This window comes from Phasianus colchicus, unplaced genomic scaffold (assembly GCF_987193195.1).
Source record: "Phasianus colchicus unplaced genomic scaffold, bPhaCol1.hap1.1 HAP1_SCAFFOLD_51, whole genome shotgun sequence".
Classification (NCBI taxonomy): Eukaryota; Metazoa; Chordata; class Aves; order Galliformes; family Phasianidae; genus Phasianus; species Phasianus colchicus.
Window position 1 is genome coordinate 191,203 of NW_028325229.1, and position 18,882 is coordinate 210,084.

Here is an 18,882-nt window from a genome sequence, read left to right on the forward strand (position 1 = left end):
TTTTGCTTTGCTTTTCCTACTTTCTACTTTGCTTCTTCCCTTTTATTCTCTTTGCTCCCCTTTTTAATGTATTTGGCTTTTTTTTTTTTTTTTTTTTTTTTTTTTGCGTTCTCATTTAGCTGTTGTTTGCTGGCATTTTTTTTTCCCCGTCTTTGTCTGTATAAATCCTTTCATTCGCCATTGTATATTGTTGTCTTTGCTTTTTTTTTGTTTTTCCCTTTTTGGGTTTGCTTTGGATATTTTTGTTTCTTTTTTTGTTGTTGGATTTTTCTTTTTTATTATTGTTTTTCCTTTTTATCTTTTTTTCTCTTTACTGTGTCATTTTTGCCCATTTCTTTTTGCTTTTCTTTTTTTTATGCTTAGTTCTTTTTTTTCCTGTTTGTTTTTTCATTTTGTTTTTTTTTTTCTTCATTTTGTGTGTGTGTTCTATGGTAATTTTTGTATTGTGTGTTTTATTGTAACTTTTGTATTTGTGGTGTGCATTGTTGGTATTTGTATTCTGTTTTTTTTTGGTTTTGGTTTTTGATTTGTGATTTGTGCTCATTCTGGTTTCTTATTTTCTGTATTTGTGGTTTTTGTTTCGTTCCTTTTTGCTTTTTTGTTTCTATTTTATGCTTGTTTATTTTTTGCTTTTTTCTTTTTTCGTTTTTACATCTTTTTGGTTTTTTGTGCTTGTGTGTTTTTTTGTGCTTTTGTTTTTTGCTTTTCTGTTTTTTATGATTAATTTTTGCTTTTCTTTTTAATTTTTTTCTGTTTATTTGTGGTTTTTGTTTTATGCTTGTGTGTTTTTGTTGCAATTTTTGTATGTTTGGTGTTTAGTTTGGGGTTTTTTTAATTTATGTTGGTTTTGCTTTTTATTTTCTTGGGTTTTTTTTGTTTTTTTGTGTGTTTTTCTTTTCGTGCTTTTTTTTTTTGTTTGTTTGTTTGTTTTTTAAATATATCATTGTGTGTGTGTGTGTGTTTTCATTTTTTGTCCTTTTGTTCTTTTACATGTTTTGCCTGTTTTGTCTCTTTTTGTATTCTGGGTTTTTTTTTTGAACCGTTGTTTGTTCTTTTTTTTTTTAGGTTTTCTGTTTTCTTCCCTTTTTCTTTTTTCTTTGCCTTTTTATTTAGTTTTTACTTTTCTGTTTTGGTTTGCTTTCTTTTGTTGTTGCTTAGTTTTCTTACCTGTTGTTTTTTTTCCTTTGCTTTCCACTGTTCTCTTCACTTGGGTTGGATTTTCATGGCAGTTTCTTCCTTTCCATTTCTTTTCTCTTTTTCCTGAATATTCCTTTTCATTTTATTCTTTTTTCCATTGCTTTGCTCTCCTTTGCTCTTGCTTTTCCTTCCTACCTTTCCTTTGCATGGCCTTTCATTCTGCTTGCTTTACTTAGTTCTCTTTTATTCCCTTTCTTTTTCTTTTCTGTTTCTTTTTCCGTTTACTTCCTCTTGCATTAGTTTGCTTATTTTTTTTTGTTTGAATCCTTTGCTTTGCCATGATACAGCATTGTATGTCTTTGCCTTTTCTTTCCATTCCCTTTCGTAGTTTTGCTTTGATTTTTCTTAGTCTTTTTTTTCTCCTGCCTGTTTTTCTTTCGTTTTGTTAGTTATTATTTATTTTCTGTTGGGTATTTTGTTCCCTTGGATGTCATAGGCTTTGTTTGCTTTTTTTTCCCTCAGTTTTTCCTACTGCTTTCCAATGTTTTCTCTACTTTTGTTGATTTCTTCCTTGCAGTTTCTTTCTTTCCATCGTTTTTTTTCCTATGAATATTGCTACGAATTTCTGTGGATCTGGTAACTCTTATACATGCCAGAAATGTGTCACCCTTAACACTTATCACTAACACAAAATGGCAACCACTAGCCACATCCAAAAAAGGTAGATCTTGTGCCTAATGCAAAAGGGTATCCCTGAATCCTAAACCCCAATCCAAACCTCGAAGGGCAACCATTAAACCAAACCAAAAATGGGTACCCATCACTCTTACCGCTTCTCCAACACGGTAACCCTTTACCCTTCCGTAACGGCACAACCCCGAACCCAAACTGATAACAAGCCTAACCCCAGAGAGAAACCGGTAACACAAACCCCAAACTGTTTGCCTTAACGCTTCGCCCTCAGCCAAAAGGGTGACCTTTAAAGCTGACCCGAATGCAGAACGCTTGACACGTAACCCTGAAGCAGAACCCCATCTGGGAAGCCCTAAGCCGAAAGCCGAAACCAAGAGGGTAACTCAGCACTCACCAATCACACAAACGGTAACACTTCGCCACAACCCAGAGCGGGATGAGGCTGAGCTTCTCTGCTGCCGGGGCTGCTCTGAGGCACAGGGCACGGCGAGCGGCTGCGGGCAGCGCAGCTCACAGAGGAGGTGCCTGCACCCAGCTGCCTTGGGCAGGGCCCTCCGTCCTCATGGAAACGCACTGTGACAGCATAAAGGCTCCAGGGGCCCGGCTGATGTCATCTGTGCTGTGACGTGCTCTGTGCTGGTGCTCTGCCTGGCCTGGAGCCAATGCCTCCAGCTTGTAGTTTCATGGTGTCTTAGTGTTTCTTGTGTGTTATTTTCTGTTTGCTTTTTGTTTTTTCTTTTTTTTTTTTCTTTTTCTTTTTTTTTTTTTTTGTCAGTTGTCATCTCTGCTTTGCCATGACATTAAATCCTGTTTCTTTGCTGTTCTGTTGGTTGTTTCTTTATATTTTGGGATATGGATATGGGATCAATTTGGGATAGGATACGGGGGTATGGACTTGGGATTAGATGTGCACATGGAATGAATATGGTCTGGGATATGGATAGAGGATGAGATACGGGATGGGAAAAGGGGAGATGGTTATGGGATGGGCTGTAGATATGGGATGGATTTGGGATATGGGTATGGGATGGAGATGAGGGTCTGTATATGTGTTATACATATGTATATGTATAAAACATATATATATTGCCCCCACCCCATGGGAACAGTGTGGTCTGTGGTGGGGGACACACAGAAGGGCCCCCCCAGCTTTGGAATGTGACACCATGGGGGGATGTGGGGGCGCCCCCAGCTGTGGGACTGTCCCCAACTCTGGGGTGTGACACTGTCAAGGTGACATAAAAGTGTCCCCAACTTTGGGGTTCAACACTGTGGCAGTGTCCCCAATGCTGGGGTGTGACACCATTGGAGTGACAGAGAGGTGTCCCCAGCTACATGGTGTGACACTGTGGGGGTGTCCTCAACTTTGGGGTGTGACACCATTGGGGTGACACAGATTTGTTCGCAGCTTTGGGGTGTGACACTGTGGGGATGACATAGGGGAGTCCCCAACTTCAGGGCGTCACACTCTGGAGGCATCCCCAACTTTGGGGATGTGACACCGTGATGCGGTGTCCCCACTTCCCCTGGAAAGTCTTCAAGCTGCTCATGCTGTCCCCAACTTCGACAGAATGTCCCCAGGGGGGTCCTTTTGTCCCCTCTTCATGAGGATGACACCCAATGACAATGACACCCCGTCAGAGCTGTTCCACACTGATGTCACCCCTGGTCCCCTCTGGTGGTGGCACAGAGTTCACCACTGTGTGCATCCCTGTCCTCGTGACAGACGATGGTGACAGCACCAGAGGGCGCCGGTGTCACTGGGTCCGGCTGTAGGCAGGCCTGGAGGGGTGACAAAGGACAGTGTGAGGCTCAGTGACAGCACGGTGACTGTGTGGGGCCACCTGTGCCTGCCCCCATGTGGTGGTCAGAGCACAGGGAATGCTGTCACCCGAGAGATGGTGACACACAAGTGATGGTGATACAAAAGTGATGGTGACAAAAGTGACAGCCAGTGATGGGGACACTGTGCCACAGCTGTTCCACACTGAGGTCACATGCAGTCACCTTTTTAACAGTGTCACCAGAGTGATGGTAACACCCAATGACAGAGACAACAGTGACACCCAATGATGGTGACACCCCAAGGACAGTGACACTCAGTGGTACCCAGCGATGGTGACAACAGAGACACCCAAAAGCAGTGACACCCAATGATAGCGACACCTGAAGACAGTCACAATGGTGACACCCAGTGATGGTGACAGCTGTTGACGGTGAGACCCAATGACACCTGGAGGCACCCAATGACGGTGACATTCAAAGATGGTGGTAACGGTGACACCCAAGTGATGCCCACACCCAATGACACCCAATGACGGTGACAGCAGTCACCCTGTGCCCCTCTGGGTCATCTCCAGACCCTTCCAGTAGACAACAGGTCCCTTGGAACCCACCTAAGGACCCCCCAGACCCTACAAGTCCTCTCAGGGACATCCTCAGACCCTTCTGAATCCCTCTGAGGATGTCCTGGACACACCTGGGACTCCCTGGACCCCACAGGATCCTTCTGGGACATCTCCAGACCCTTCTGGATGAACCCACAGACCCCATGGATCAACATGAGGACCCCCCGGACCCGCCAAGTCCTCTCTGGAACATCCCCAAACCATTCTGGATGACTCCAGGACCATTCAGACCCTCATGAGGACTCCCTGCACCGTACCAGACTCTACTGGGACATCTTCAGATCAGACCAGTGTCTCACTCCGATTTATAGGAGGGAGAGGAGGTTCTTTTAATATCTGTATACCCGGCGTGAGATTAAGAAACAACGGTTCAAATGTTGGTCCGAACAGTTTATTACAGATCTTAATTAGGGAGATGGGGAAGGGGAGGACGGACGCTATTATGAATTATGGTAATGGGGAAGGAAAGGAGGGCGATAGAAAAGGTAGGAAAGAAGAAGCAAGGAGTCTTTATAGGAAGAAAGAGGGACATAGTCACCACCATGGATCCAGCGTGGTTCGTAGTTCAGCCTTTGATCTTCAGTAGTGGTGGGTCATCGGGCATTGTTGTTGATGGCGACGACGATGACGGTGACCATGGTGATGATGGCCCTTTTCCAATGCTTTCAAAGTGGTCGAGTCAGCTGTCTTTGGAGTGACAGCTCAAATCCAAAGTGGTTGAGTCAGCTCTCCTTGGAGTGGCAGTTTCTGGCTCTGGGATCTTAGCAGAAATTCCTTTGTTCCCACCTTCCGGGCCTTGCCAGCAGATAAGAGGGAGCAGAGATGCCCATCTGCATCCTGTTTTTCACAGGACACGATGGTATCGTTCCCCATTTTTCCCATACAAGGCTGGAGCTATTTAGTCACAGGCCAGATCTTCCGCCAGTAAGCACTTCTGAGCACTCTCTTCCAGAGGTAAGCAACTCTGGAGGAAGGGGCTTTCAAATGTTCCCAGAGGGATATCAATTGTCACACGGTAGCACCCATCTCTTGCCTCCTCAACAAATCAATCAGAGTCTTATCACAAGAAATACCTCAGGAAGCAAGCTTTGAGCCAAAAAACAAAGAAAGATTCTCACAACCAGAGACTTCTCAGTGCTCCTGGACTCCTAGTGGGAGCTTACAGATCTTTCCAGGGGCCCACGGGATCAACCTGGGGACTCTCTGGATGCCCCAGTACCACTCTGGGATAACTCCAGACCCTTCTGGATGAGTCTGGAACCCCCTGGATGCCCCCAGACCTCTCCAGGACTTCTCCTGCAGATCCTTTTGCATGATTCCAACGGGGGATAAGGGGGGTTCAGAAGGGGGTGGGAGGGGGAGAAATGAGCTAGTGAGGCTTCTGTGGGGTGGAAAGGAGGTCTGGGGATGGAGGGAGGGGTGGAGGAGGGAAACTGGAGAGTTGTGTGGAGCTTCTGTGGGGTGTAAAGGGAGTCTGGGAGGAGAGAGTGCCAGTTGGGGAGGGGGGGTAAAGAGGAGAGGCAGACCACATGAGTGGAAAGGGGTTCTGGGGGTGGAGGGAGGGGTGGGAGGGGAGAACTGGAGGTCGTGGGGGGGCTTCTATGGGACATGAAGGGGGTCCAGTTGGGGGAAATTGGGGGCCAACATAGGGGAATGCACTCCAGAGGGCAGGGAGGAGGGCATGGGGGTACAGGGGACTGTAGGGGTCAGAAAATGGGGTCAGAAGCAGGGGGAGGAAGGGAAGACAGGGGACCCTGGGGGTGCAAACAGAGGGGACTGGGGAATGGTAGGAGATTCTATGATGTGAATGGGGGAATTGGAGCAGGGGAACTTGAGGGGACAGGGAATTCTGGGGGTCAGACAGAACGGACGGGGGAGGGGGATGAATCTAGGGGAGAAAATGCGAAGACTTGGGGGGGTCGGGGGAGAGAATGGGGACACAACGGATCAGTGAGAGACAGACACGGAAGCCTGGGGGTCAGAATGGGGAACAGGGACAGACAGTGACGGAGGAACTGAGGGGACGGGTGGAAGAGGACTCCAGCGATGAGAATGGGGGAAGTGGAGGCGGGGAACGGGGGGGGAGAGCGTAAGCCCAGCGGTCAGACTGAGGGACTCGGGAGGTTGTGGGCGACCCGCGGCGGGGGGGTGGGGGGAAGGCAGTGAAACACCGTGGGTGGGGGGGAAGGGCGGGGGGCACAGGGCACCTCCCGCCGCCGAGCAGAGGCCCTGAGCAGCAGAGGACCCACGAGGCCAAGACAGGACGGCCCCAGCCCCGGTGCCCCCGGTGCCCCCGCCGCCCCCGAACACCCACTCGTAGAAGCTGAGGTGGCGCTCGGAGTCCCGGGGCTGCGCCGCGGCGCTGGAGCAGCGCGGGGCCCGCTCCGCTTCCGCGTGGCCGCGTCCTCGCGTCGCCGCGTGATGACGTCACTCCGCGGGGAGCGGGGACGGCGCGTCGCTCGAGCAACGGCCGCGCCGGGGCGCTGTCGCTATGGAGACGCCGCCGCGCATGCGCTGTCGCCGCGGGGACGGCTTCCCGCGCCGCAAGGAGGGAGGGCGCGCTGTCGCCGTGGCAGCGCGGCCTGCACGCACGGCCTGAAGCCCGAGTGGGGCTCGAGGGGCAGCGGGGGGCGAAGAAGGGTGGGGGGGGAACGGAGAGCCCTCAGGGATCTCCTGGGGAGGTGGGGGAGCGACTGGGGGAGGGCAGAGCTCCGGGGATGGCGGCTGTGAGTGGGGCTGTGGGGTGGGACATCCGCAGGGAGATGCAGCCAAACAGGGGGATGTGGGCAGAGCATGGAGGTGTGGGAAAAGGAAGACGGGCATCTGGACAACAGCGTGAGAGCCAGGCTGATAGGGAGGGAGGGAGGGAGGGAGGGAGGGAGGGAGGGAGGGAGGGAGGAATGGGAAGAAAGGGAGGGAGGGAGGGAGGGAGGGAGGGAGGGAGGGAGGGAGGAATGGGAAGAAAGGGAGGGAGGAATGGGAAGAAAGGGAGGGAGGGAGGGAGGAATGGGAGGAATGGGAAGAAAGGGAGGGAGGGAGGGAGGAATGGGAAGAGAGGGAGGGAGGGAGGGAGGGAGGGAGGGAGGAATGGGAAGAGAGGGAGGGAGGGAGGGAGGGAGGGAGGGAGGGAGGGAGGAATGGGAAGAGAGGGAGGGAGGGAGGGAGGGAGGAATGGGAAGAGAGGGAGGGAGGGAGGGAGGGAGGGAGGGAAATGGAAAAAGGGGAAAAAAAGGGGACAAGGGAAAAGAAGGAAAGGAAAGGAAGAAGGAGAGAGGGGAAGAGGGGCAGAAAGGAAGAAGAAAAGGGAAAAAGTCCAGAGCTTGGCCTGGGTGGTATTGCAATGTAGAAGGGCTTCAGGTATCTTGTTAGGTGCACAAGAAGGAGTTCATGCAGCAATAAATGATATTGTGTTCATGTAGGTCAGAGTGGTAGAATTGAAGCAGATGGAGAGAAGATATGGCACCAAAGTGAAATACTGCACAACATAAGACGATGTGAGCTGAAACCAACGTGACTTCCTGGCTTCCCAAATTGCACTGGTTAAAGAAGTTATTTGTGGGGATGGTGTGTGTAATCGCTGTATGTATGCATCCTTCCTTGTAGTGTGATTGGACTGTGGAGATGTATCTCTAAGTATGAAAGGTCAAAGGTGGTGAGGATTAGGATGTGAACATCGTAATCCTCAAAGGAAAAGGGGGGATTGATGTGGGGTGCTCTGTTCAGCAGTAGGGATTAGCACATCAGTTTAAGAACCAGCGCATGAGTTTAGCAAAAGGAATCCATGAGTGATCGTTCTGAAACTTTCAGCTTTAGTGGGAGAACAGCCTTGTTCCTCCTCAATAACTTTGCATGGGGACACAAATGAATACTTCTACCTTCTGCCTCCATGACTGTGCCTCACGAGAAGCACCAGAGTCCCAGTAGAATACTTTTATCTTTTGCCTCAACACGCGCGAGGACATTTTCCTCAGGTCCCACATACACTGCTAGGAAAAAGTGGCTCACTATGGCCTTATCAGCCGCTCCGCTCGGCAGCCAGTAACGTCTGAGTGCGAAAACACAATGCGCTGATGGAACTGCATGTTAAGCTCTGCAAATTGCCACAGCGCTGCGTTCCTGCCAGGGCTGCTGTCTGTGTGCAGGGATAGGATTAGGAAAGCCAAGGCACAGGTGGAGCTGAACTTGGTGTGGGATGTGAAAAATAACAAGAAGGGGTTCTACAGGTACGCAGGCAGAAGACAGGCCAAGGAGAGCGTTCCCCCTCTGATAAATGAGGACAGAGAACTGGCTTCCTCAGACATGGAAAAAGCTGAGCTGAGGTGCTCAATAAGTGTCTTGCTTCGGTCTTCATTGGTGGTCAGGCTCCTCCCCATGCCTGCCAGGACCTGAAGAGAGGAAAGTGGGACTAAAGAAGGCTTCTCTGAGAGCTGCCGCTGCACGTGCAGAGGTGAGTCCTTGGTGAACACAGACACGGCTCTTGTTCTTCTCAGCGCCTCCGTCTGTCAGAAGTGAAAGAGATTGCAGAGTCCCAAGGGAAATGGTGTCCTGTTACTACGCTCACTTTGTTTCTTTCCAGTCCTCACACCTTCTTCTACTGTCCTCTTCTGCAGTTCCTTCTTCACTGTCCTCTCTCCTCTTTCTTCATGTGATCTTCTTTTACTGTTCTCTTCATATCACGATCTGCTCTTCTTTACTGCTCTTTTCGTTTTCTGCTCTTCTGTACTCACTTCTCTTCTGCTCTTCTCATTTGCCACTTTCCTCTCTTACCGTCTCTTGTACTTCTGCCAGACTTCCTTTCTCGCTTTTCCTCTTCAGCTTCTCTCCAACTTCTGCTTTTGTCTTCTCTGTATACGCTCTGTATACGCTAATACCTCTTTTGCTTTTCTCCTTGTCTGCTTGTTTTTCTTACCTACATCCTTTTTCTTCTTCTCTGCTCTTCTTTCTTTCTTGTCTGTTCTCCTTCTGCTCTTATCTTTCTCAGCGTCTCTTCCCTTTATTCTCTCCGCTACTGCTCATCTCTTTTGCTGTCTTGCCTGTATCCTATTGTGCTTTTCATCTTCTGCGCTTCTTCCTTACCGGTATCCTTAATTTTATCCTCTCTTCTGTTCTTTTTCTCTTCTTCTCCGTGTCCAATGCCTGCATCGCAACTCTGTCAGAATTAGTTTTGGGGTGGAAAAAGGTACCCAGATACATAGGTTTGTACAGTGGAACCTCTTACACTTTGCCTGAAAGGTGATCCAAAGGAGCCCTCAGGAACCAAGACCACAAAGGAGCTGCTTTTGAATGGAGAATTTTCCAGAGTTCCTTCCAGTCGTTGCTCAGAGGAACTGAGGTTTTTATCCTTGTATCTCTGCAGAAAAGCAGGGTGGAGGGAACACATATGGTGAGGTGCTCGGGTGAAATTGCCCTCCTTGCACAAACAGCCTGTTTGTGTCCATGTGATGCACGGTGAAGAGAAGCCTGCTGTTCTGTGAGTAAGCCTGCCAAAAGGGAGTTCTGGCCTTTTTGGCAAGTCTCTGAGGTGAGGTCTTTAGACAGGCTGGTTGTTTTGCAGGGGAAATGCCATTTCAGCTGTTTGTTGCCACGCTTGGTTGGTGCTTGTATGAAAAACATTCATCATCTAGACAAGCAGTGCTCTAGCACCAGGGAAGGGAAAAACCTCATGTACATCCAGTCTTCTCCATGAGCCTTATGTTGCCTTTCCACAGAGTCTCTAAATGCCTGTGGAAATCACGGGGGGGTGGGGGGGGCAAGGGGATGGGGAAGAGATGAGGGGCAGTTTGTGCGCATCCTGTGCCCACGGAGCAGGTATTACCTACAAAGAGCTAGGAACCCTTCACGGCATCCTGGACTTGTTTACTTTCCTTTTTGAGCGTGATGGTTTTGTAGGTACTTTGTGCATTTTAAGTAACTGTCAACTCTGCTGAGACAACAGGCGTCCTAGAGAGAGCCTCGCCGTACCCTTTTTGTTCGGGCTGTTTTATTCCCTCCTGAGATTAAAAGGGACTGTGGTCTTGCTTAGCAAAGGGAAGCGTGTGCATGCTTCCAAAGCAAAGGCAGGTAGGTGCGTGCTTGCTTAGCAAAGGCAGGTAGAGGCATGTGATGCGAAGGCAGATGGTTGCTTGTGAAGCCATGTCAGGTGGTGTGTGCGCTTCAGTGCTGGTGGGTCAGAGTTGAAGATGCACGAGCTGTGTGACAGCTCTGAGAGTGGGATGGCCAAGGAAGAAGCCTATGGTCCTAGCCCCCTGGGGAGAGAGTGAGATCACTAAAGGGAGGGAGGATTCTTAGACTCTGAGGGGTCTAGAAAGGGAGCTGAAAGGTTTGGGGCTCCCTTGCTGTGCTCTGCGCAGGCTGTGGCAGTGCTGGGGTTTATTTTGGAGTCAGTCTGAAAACAAAATGAGACAAGGGGGTTTTCTGTGCAGTTTGAAGCCCTGCAACTCTGCTGCCGGGGCTGCAGCCCAGGGTAGGCACCCTGTCCCCACAACTGCTGACCACGTTCTTTCCTTCTCTGCAGTGACCACGTCCAGCCCTACGAAGACACTTTACATCATGTCGGACACCAAAGTGTCTGCGCTGACCACGTCTGTGATGGGTGAGGCTACCTCAGTCCCTCTCAAACTGCCAGGCATCCAACCTTCCTCCTCCGCCAGCTCTCCTCCTAGCCCTGTCACCTTTGCCACCTCCCCATGTTGTGTCGTGTCATGGAGATCTGTGGTGCTGGGGCAGGCCTGAACTCCCCTCCCTGACAGCAGACGCGTTTCTGAAATCTGCTCATTTCCTCATCCTGCTGGCTCATTCTGTATTTACAGGTTTGTGTCCTTTACTTTTCTTGGATAATTTAGGACTGGTTTAAAGCAGCTGTATTTGCTATTGCCTTTGTCTGCAGTTACCCTTGTGGATGATGGTGATGGGATATACCCTTTTGGGTTAGGTTTTTATGGAAGGGGAAATGGTGGAATCACCATCCCCAGAGGTGTTCAAGGAGTGTTTAGGTGTTGTACCGAGGGATGTGATTTAGTGGGAAATGTTGGACTAGATGATCTTAGATGCTGTTTCCAACCGTGGTGATCCTATGATCCTAAGGTTTACACTTGTGGATTGTGATGAAGTGTTAGTGTTTAGTGCTAGAGCTAAGTGCTGAGGGTAACCCTTTGGGGTTAGGGTTTCATGTTACTGTTTTCTGTTAGGTTTAAAGGTTAAGGCTTAACACTTGATGTTAGTGATGGTGGGGGTGTGCCCACCTGGTTGGGGGTTTATGGCTTGTCCTTTTTGTTAGGGACAACAGCAGCACTTTTGAGATGGGAATGAGGGTTAAGCGTTAGCATTTTGGATTAGGGCTGAGGAGTATCTTTTGGGGTGAGTGTTAAGGATTAGCCTTTTAGGTTAAGGTAAAGGGTTAAGGGTTGTCCTGTGGAGTTAATGCTAAGGGATGCTGTAGTGTAAATGCTGAGACATGGCTTGAAACCTGATTTTTCACCTGGTAGAAAGGCAGGGCCAACCCAGAGCATGCAATGTTCCAGAATGACAGAAGGGGTGGAGCCAGGATCCACCCCTTCCCAGCCCTCATTGAAGGGTTGGCAGTGTAGGCAAAGGAGATCCCTGCCTACCTGAATCCTTCTGAAGATAAGCAGCTTCTTGCCTTGATTTCTGTGCCCACGGCTGTTGCCTTTGAGCAAATTCTCCCTTGCTGCAGCCTTGGACCTTGCTCCTCTGCTGTCATGGCATGAGGCCTGGCCTCATGGGGCGCAACCCTGCTGACTGATAGATGTGTTGGTTTGGTTGGGGGTGGATGCCGTAGCTAATGGCAAAACCATTTCCTTAGTGCAACTAAGGAGGTAAGTGAGAAAACAAGAGAGTCTTGAGAGGAAAGAGTGACTGATGGCAGCGCTGTACTGGAAGCAATAGAGAGGCTGACAGTGGCTGTCGGTGGCAGTAGAGCAATCCGAGTCTGTGTCTAAATGGTTCTTAGAGCTGTGTCTGTTCCTTGGAGAGGCCAAACAGTGTGGAGGTACTTGTACTCACAGTTGTTTGACTTAGGAATGAAGTGTTTCTCAGCTCATGCACCTGACAGCGTTGTGTTTACTTGTGCAGCTTTGCTTTGTGCATTGTAGAGCTGTCAGACAGATGTGGATTCATTTGCCACTCACTCAGCAGGAATGAGACTAGTAATACTTTCTGTAAATGCATTTCAGTTGAAAAAATGAGTTTGTTTTGGCTGTAGAAATGGTGTATTGGAGGGATTTTGGTGGATGTGGGCTAACAGGATAAGGATTCTATTGGCAACTGCTTTCTGTGACATGGAAAGGCTGTACTTTATTTTAGGGATGGAGCATGGGATTCTATTGACTCTTATTGAGAAAGGGGGAAATGGAAAGCCTCTGTGGGTAAGAATGTTTTGTGAGCTGTATTTTGGGTACTTTCATCTAAATAGGACTGTGTGAAAGGGTGTGTGTGATGGAGGAGAGAGAAAAGTGCCTCGTGTTGACTGTAAGGAAGGCATAACGTTAGAGCAGTGGAAAGGCAAATTTAAGAAACTGTGCTTGAAAACTTGAAGTTAGTGGCTGGCTGTGCTAAAATCTTCTTCCAAAGAGTTGCTCTTCAAGTATTTCCTGCTTTCTCTCTGTGAGAAACTGACGCCAGTGGCCTTCCACTGCAGCATGGCCATGCGGAAAGGCTGGGGAAGAAGACAGAGCTGGAGAAAGCACCAAAGAGAGGTACAGATACATAACAGGCATCTGGACTTGATGCACTGTCTTTCTGCCCAGGCTTTCTGTTTCTTCATTGCTGGGACAGTTCTCTGCAGTTTGCATCCCAGCTTTCTCCCAAGTCCTGGCTGCACAAAAATGCAAGCATTCAGAGGAAAAGGAAAAAGCAGAGGAGTGGGCTTCTGAGAAAAGAGTTGAGGGGGAGCGTGAGGAGGTTGAGGCAGAGTTTCAGAAAAGTGGTGCTTTCACTTAGGATTGCTCTGAGATTTCCTTGCCCTGGGTTATGATTGAGTGTAGCTATTGGTTTCTTGGTTCCTGTGTATGCATTGTTGGTAGACAGATTAGTGTGTGGAAAACACAGCTGAGAATCCGGGACATGGTAATGTACCAAATGGACTGAACTACTGGAAGGATTGTGGGAATGAGAAGAGAACCTGGATTTCTCTTGCACAACAAGCCTGTATCAGTTGTGTCTCCTTTCACTGAGCTGAACGCACGGTGTGTGTGAAGCCTTCTGATGGGAAACCCACGGTCCCACAAAGTGGGCGTGGAAATGAAATGGAGCTGACGTGCATCTGTGTGCTGAGTCATACTGCTGAGGACAGAGAGGAGCCCCAGCTGAAAAAGCAGCTTTGGTAAGAATAGTGGTGAAAGTAGGAGTGGGTATGGAAGGTTTAGACTGCTCTTGGAGGAAAGGTGAAAGTTTCAAATGTTCTGCAGATTCAGTATGCCTTGGTGTGCCACATCTGCCTGCCCTGTCAGCACTATGTCAGGCTTTTTTTCCTTTCCTTTTTAAGGTAGGAAAAACAGTTTCTGGCTAGGAGAAGAAGAAATGCAAGTCTTCCCTGCATTGCTCCTTGGGCAGTGGGTGCTGATGAGCAGTCCTTGTATGAGAATAATGTATTGTCATTTGATCTGTCTTTCCATTCCTTCAGCAACTGGGGTGTTGATGCAGCTGCACGTATCTCCTGTTTTGTCCTGCTTTGTGTAAAAGAATAGTATAGTATGCAATCTCTGTGTGAAATTTTCTTAAAGTATTTTACTTTATTTGCCCCTAGGAAGCAATGGCTTGGAAATGATGGCAGTGTCACCCAGCAGCCCACACAGTGACCTGATGTCTCATTGCTTGCGTCTGTTAACAACCACCACGATGAGAAAAGAACGTTTGCATGGATTCTGTGCTGACTGTGTCAGTACAGCCCTTAGGAGTGGTGTGGACATGGCATGGCAGGGAGAAGGGAATTCCCTTCTGATGGGAAAGTGCCCGAGGAGTGTTGACATCCCGTGTGTTGGTGCCCCATGCCCACCCCATGCCCCAAGCACTTCTGAATGAGCAGCACAGCTTTTGTGTCATTCAGCCACCTGTGGCAGAGCAGATCAGGCTTTCTGCAGGCGTCAGCAATCATCCCATCGCTTTCTGCCTTATAAGGAGTTGAAAACCTTTTCATTTTGGAATCCTACTTCCAAGCTTAACCACCTCCAGTGAAGCAGATGTCATTTTTCTTGTATCCTTCAATTCTGAGTCCATATTCTTCCAAAAGCAAAAGAGTTTGGAGGTAACCACCAATAGTTAAGTGAGTGATTTCAGTATGTATTTCTGATCGTGACAATTACTTCAGTTTAGAGGTCACAGTTAATGTACTCTGCCTGTTTTAATTCTGACCAAGGTTGTAGTTGTAGCTGACTTCCCAAGGCTGCAGTACGTGGTGGTGACACAGCCGTGGGCTTCTGCATTTGCATTAATCCCACATTTCCTTGCAGGTCAGCTTGTGCTGGAAGTGGACGGTATCAGAGTGTGAGTGAAGGTCAGTGCAGGAGCAGCTGTTGATGGGAGTCCAGGCTAATGAACTCTGGAGCATCTCCCAGTACGGTACCGGAGGAGGCAGGAATGATGTTAAGGAGCTCCTCAGCAGGAAGGTGGCTCATCCAAATGCTTGCTGACAGTTTGAAAGCCCAGACCCTTCCAGCCTCCACCTCAGAGGCAACATCTCCTTTGTCCGATCATGCAGCACCTGAGCAAGAGGGGGACCTGAGCTGGCTACACAAGAGTCATCTTAACTTCTTTGTTATTTTACTTCAGATAACTCCATTGGGTGACCCTGCTGTTGGTTTCTTAAAATTTGGATTACGTCTGATGGAGGCCCAGAAGTGATGTGGGCACTCACAGAGGTCACAACTGTTGCTGGGGTGGGAGCGTTTGTCCCACAGCTGGTGAGCAGAGCTGGTGCTGCACGCAGAGACTGGGCTCTGGGCCTTCCTTGAGAGAGATCGCCCTGTGAGAACCCGTCAGAAGCACTGCTGCAGCACGTGCATGAGCTGGGCACAGCTCAGGCTGAGCAGGCCGAGTGGGTGAACTGGGTTTGGTGCTGGGTGGTTGCTGGGAGGTGTCTCAGAAGAAAAGCTGGGCTGGGGTGGGCCCGCTGTGTCAGCCCTTGTCCCAGCTGGTGGTGAGAGCAGGGTGGAGGCTGATGGGTGCTGCCCACTGTCACTGCTGCTCTTACCATGTGGCACAGCAGTGCTCTGGTGTGTGAGCTGGGAGGGAGAAGGACAGCCACTGTGCCTGGCTAAGGCAGAGCTGAGGTCTGTTGAACACGTGGATCGTACCAGTGCAGCTATTGTGGCTGCAGTAGGGGTGGAAGACAAAGGGAGTTTTCTTCATGACAGCAACACCAGCCACTTGCTTCAAGGTGTGTAAATGTTGAGGAGATGGAGAACACTTGCTGTCAGAAATCATGGCAGCTGTACAGAATCTAGTTGTATTTTGGGGATGGTTCTTGTAACCAGTTGATTTTAAGACACTGTGCTACTCAAGAGTCTAAAGTGCATGATAGAAGAAAGCTGGGAAAATGCTTCTCCTTACTATTTTTCACTTGCAGATTCTTTCTTTAGGGATTCTTTCCAAAAGGAGATTTTGGGGATTGAGGCAGTTGAAGAAAGAGTGAAGCCAGGGGGCAGTCCCTGTGGAGAGGACCCCAGGAACTGAGCTTCCCCACCACTGTCTCAACGAGAAGACAGACGCAGTTCCCATTCCTGCTCTGCATATGGAAAAGTATGGCTGGATTTATTTGTTTGGGTTTTCTTCCCTTCTCTCATTTTGAAGGGGAAAAGCTGGAGCAGGGGGAGCACTACTGGTCCTTTGTTACCTCCATAACCGGTTGGATTCTGCATGTGCTGCAACAGGACAGCATTGCCAGGCTCCTTAACCTGCTGGGGCAGGGTGGGAGCAAAGAGCGTGAACTGCCCTCCTGCCAGCTGCACCTAGTTATAGTTTGCCAGGTCCCTGCTGCCCTGAATTTCACCTGAAAGGTTTGTTCTAGCTGCTTGCAGTAGTAAAATTTAGGGAAGAAATGGAAGTCAAGAGCTAAGGCTCTGCACAATAACTTTGCGTGGATTGAACTGTGGCACCTGAAGACTGTTTCCTGAATAATGCTGGCATTTTGCAGGTGTGTTGGTTTAACCCACTGAACTGATGTCTGTGAGCGCCAGTCTTCTCCACCTGAACAGTAAGAAAGCTGGGATATGCCCAGAAATTGCAGCAGTTGCTGTGAATACTCTCCCAAATGTTTGTTTCCTTTAGTGGTAGCTAATGACTCAGCACTGTGATATCCTGTCTCTGGCACGATCTGGAACGCTGCATCTCTTTGCAGATGTTGGGTGCCCATTTCCATGGACCCTCCTTTCTTTCTCTCCTCAGAAGCAGCACAGTGCGGTTCCCTGCGTTAGGGAGCAGCAGCCAGCAGGCTGCCAGAATGCCAGCTGGGCCTTGCAGCGCGCAAAGGGACGTGTTGGGGATGGACCATCCTTAGCACCACGCAAAAGTGAGTCTCTTCAGTCCTCTGTCATGAAGTATGGAAGAATGCATTTTAAGTATTACTTCTGAGCGGGTGCAGGACTGTAGGGATGTCAGGTAACCATGGTGGAAGCACTGGGGAGGCCGACAGCAGCAGCTGATGGCAGCAGTGTGACAGAAGGCCGTGTATAAGTGGTGGTGCTCAGAGCTGAGTGCATTCCTGAGAAAGGCACTCTTGACTTTATGGCGTTTTCTTTCACCTAGTGATATGTAGAAAGTTAGTGAAGAAAGGAACAACAAGAACAAAAATACCCTACTGCAAGGGCAACTGCATTTGGATATTTACAGCATGCTAGAGCGTTATGTGAGAACCAAGAACTCCGTGACCTGTAGGATGCAATGTCTTCTGAGAGATTATTGGAGGACTTTGTGGACGGAGACGTGTTTAGCTCACTCTGCATCATCTACACTGCCTAAGGAAGTTACACTGCAGTAAGAAAACCATGCTCTCTGAAAGCACAGTTTCCCATTGAGAAGAATTATTTGGCTGACCACCTTGGGGTCAAACTATAAAGCGGATTACAGGGCAAGTACAAGGGGCGAGACAAAAACGCCTAAGGCATGGTTTATTACTTCTCAAAGTAGAAATTAAGAAAGGGTTAGCTGAACTTCTCCCTAGAAATGCCTGTTAGTTTTGCTGGAATCCTTAGTGACTAATTCAGACAGACATCTGTGCTGCAAATGTCTGTAACTGTATGGATAAAGTTTATGATCTGCACGTCCTGTAAAGCTATAGCTACATTGTCTTTGATTTTTACTTAACAGATTGCAATGTCTTGCCTATGCTATATGAATTGCAAAGCTTGCCTGCAAGCTGGATCATCCAGCAGCTTTCACACTCTCCCTTTGTGGAAATGTAATCAACTCATTCAATGGTGGGATCATGAATGAGTCCAACGAGAAGGCAGCATCAACAGTGAAAGTTTGACTATAAACTGAAATAATGAATTACCATGGTTGAAGCTGAACCAGTAGTCCAGTAATAGTTCTATGAAGTCTCAACACCTACCAGATACTTTCTAATGAATTTAAAAGATTCTTAATGATAACTTCATAGTGCATGAGTTGGTTCCTTTACACAGGTTGGTTCTTCCTTAACTTATTCCATACAGGTTTTAGTATCACTCTAGGGATTTTTTTGATAGAAAAGGACTTCTTGAAGGTTATCACTTGTACATTATGCTTTTACATAACGTACAGTGTGGATTTGTTCCTAAGAAAATTGCATGAACAAAACGAGGAACAAATAAACTTTCATTTATTTCTTTCAAAAATTTTTTTTTAAATATGTATTTGCTGACCAACTTCCACACGGAGCTTTTGATCTCCTTGTTACAGCATGTAGATCATGGGATTAGTCAAGGGAAGACAACCGTATGGAAAAGAAAGGTTTCCCAATGGAAACCTTTTCCATTGGGACAGCCTCAGAGGGTAGGACATATATGTAGACAGCTGGGCCAAGCATGACAAAAACTACGATGATGTGGGAAATGCAGGTGGAGGTTATTTTGTTCTTTGTTTTGGTGTGTCTGGAGCTTCAGCAAGAGGATTATGTAGGAGATGAGGAGAAGTGCAAAGCACATGACAATGACAACTCCATTGTTGAGGAACATCAGAAGTTCCGCCGTGTAAGGTCAGCACAGGCCAAGTTCGCCAACTGACGCACATCACAGACAAAGTCGTCCAGGACGTTGGGGCCACAGAAGGGGAGCTTGATGGTGAGAGCAAATAGAATGATGCCATGAATGAAGCCACCGCCCCACGAAGCTCCAGCCAGGGCACAGCATACAGTCCTGTTCACAAGCATGGTGTAGTGGAGAGGCTTGCAAATAGCAACGTAATGGTCACAGGCTATGGCCAACAGCAGGAAAGCTGCTGCTGCTCCCAGGAAGTGAAGAAACAAAGGCTGGGTCAATCAGGCCTTGTAGGAGTTGATCTTAGGATTTGAGAAAAAGTCAGCCAGCATTTTGGGTGGGGTCACAGAACAGTAGCAGATATCCAAGAATGCCAGATTAGCCAGGAAAAAATGCATGGGTGATCCCAGCTGGGAATCCCCCTGAATTGTGAGAATGATAAGGATGTTGCTTGG

At 48.5% G+C, this 18,882-nt stretch overlaps 1 long non-coding RNA gene across 16 annotated transcripts; it reads left to right on the plus strand.

The window, feature by feature from the left end:
* The first annotated feature begins 7,445 nt into the window (after window positions 1-7,445).
* Window positions 7,446-18,618, plus strand: LOC149911918 (uncharacterized). 16 transcript variants are annotated; one of them, XR_016462695.1, is made up of 6 exons: window positions 7,446-8,685; window positions 9,595-9,708; window positions 10,753-11,047; window positions 14,002-14,499; window positions 14,705-15,992; window positions 16,638-18,618. It is a non-coding gene; the product is annotated as an uncharacterized LOC149911918 (long non-coding RNA). The 16 variants fall into 16 exon arrangements; XR_016462700.1 differs by lacking the exon at window positions 9,595-9,708 and having other exon boundaries at window positions 16,638-16,761; window positions 16,998-18,618; XR_016462707.1 differs by lacking the exon at window positions 9,595-9,708 and having other exon boundaries at window positions 16,638-16,761; window positions 17,082-18,618.
* The last annotated feature ends 264 nt before the right edge of the window (window positions 18,619-18,882 follow it).